The sequence below is a fragment of the Cephus cinctus genome, unplaced genomic scaffold, assembly GCF_000341935.2.
Source record: "Cephus cinctus unplaced genomic scaffold, Ccin1 Ccin1_scaffold0160, whole genome shotgun sequence".
Lineage (NCBI taxonomy): Eukaryota > Metazoa > Arthropoda > Insecta > Hymenoptera > Cephidae > Cephus > Cephus cinctus.
In genome coordinates this window covers 3,439,242-3,440,898 of record NW_014332886.1, presented here as the reverse complement: position 1 = coordinate 3,440,898, position 1,657 = coordinate 3,439,242, and the positions used below count along the sequence as shown (strand labels likewise).

The window sequence follows — 1,657 nt, the reverse complement described above, 5'->3', positions numbered from 1 at the left end:
GTGTCTATTCGCACGTATTCATGCGACCGCCGTGTGTCGTACTCTGGTGCAGAAACGCTCTCGCCAAAATTGGCACGTTGGTTACGTGCGACGACTGACACGCATCGCTGTGCTTTAACCAGAGAGGAAAGCAACGTTGTCTGTTTTTCCAAATGGACCGTAGTTTATCTCAATTTTACCATCTCTCGCGTGCACTCGGGATATGCACAGTCACAGAATTTTATTTTCAAACGAACAAACTGATTTTCATTTTTTTTTCCCGTTTGTCGGGATAACTTTTTTTTTTACTACGTTGATAATCCGAGAGCGTATCCTCTCGAAATTTTAAATTCTACAATATTTTTATGTGATTCGCGTAAAATTGGACGTTTTCAAATTGCGGCATGTGCACAACATTCCTTTTTCGAGATAGCTTATCGCTCGTCGTTATAGTCCTTATCGATTTGAAACGTTTATAGCCGATAACTTCCCCGTATCGTATCTCTCCAGTCGTACCACTTTTTTCCATCCTACGAGATTCACTTTGCTTCTCTTTTCACGTGCATTTTGACAAAATTTTTACCTGACAATTTCTTGTACAATTTACGTGGTCAACCTGCTGCCCAATGTCCCGTTCAATTTGACATCCGACGTTCACTGAGATTCTTCCGACAGAGTTACACGATTGTATAATCGACTCTCAATTCCATTCTCTCCATCTTACGTAACGAGTCGTTTTCCTTGTAATGCAATAATCTTAGTACCTATCGTTGCTATTATTAGTCTCGTTCCGATAATTTACGAGAATCGATTTACTATCGGCCTTGACTCGCGCAAATACCTTGGTTAAAACTCTAAAATGTATGACGTTTCTCAAGAACTACGTAAATCCAACCTCAAACTTCCGAGCGGACGTCGCGTCATTATCTGTTATTCATAACCTAAACGATTCGTAATATAGACGGGACTCGGTGACGATTAAAAATAGTGTATAAAAAAAATGATGAATTTTTTCAAATTTATAGAATTCAATTTTTTTTTTAATTTTATCAAATCCATTAGTTTCATTTTTAATTTGACTTTTTTTTTTCAGTACCTCACGTTACTGCATATCTTTAACAGTGATTCTCTTATCGGTGCCATATTAACAACTTGCAATTTTTATTTACTGCTCTATGATAATAAGAACAAATAACATAATACGCAAGGTCTCCAGCGCTGGCTCTTAGCGACTTCCACACGAGCATCCTCGTGCGACATACAGCACGCGGTGATTCTTACTTACTAATATCACTATAGCTATTACCAGGAATACAAACAATAGCCATGATAACGCACCGAGTTCTAGCCAACAGATGTACAGTCGTTGTTGATCGAACTATTCGTCACGAAGTCACGCCTACTACGACCACACGTTCCCCATTGGAATTAGCCATTGTAGCTTAAAAATCTATAATCGTGATAAGCGTCTATTGATAACAACATTTTACAATGAACCCGTTGCATAAATCGAAGAAACTTGGATTTCAATATCATTACCTTGTACCAGAACGTTATCGGTACCAGTTACCAATTCATTGTGAAAATAATCAGATAAAAAAAATAATAATAATACTTACTACCAAAAATTATTCCCGTGCCACAATTTTGATTTTTTTTTTTTTTTTTTTTTTTTTTT

General features: G+C 37.1%; 1 protein-coding gene across 1 annotated transcript in view; it reads left to right on the top strand.

Annotated features, from left to right (window-relative positions):
- Nucleotides 1-1,657, top strand: part of LOC107263617 — a 130,371-nt gene that overhangs the window by 13,712 nt on the left and 115,002 nt on the right. The window lies entirely within an intron of this gene.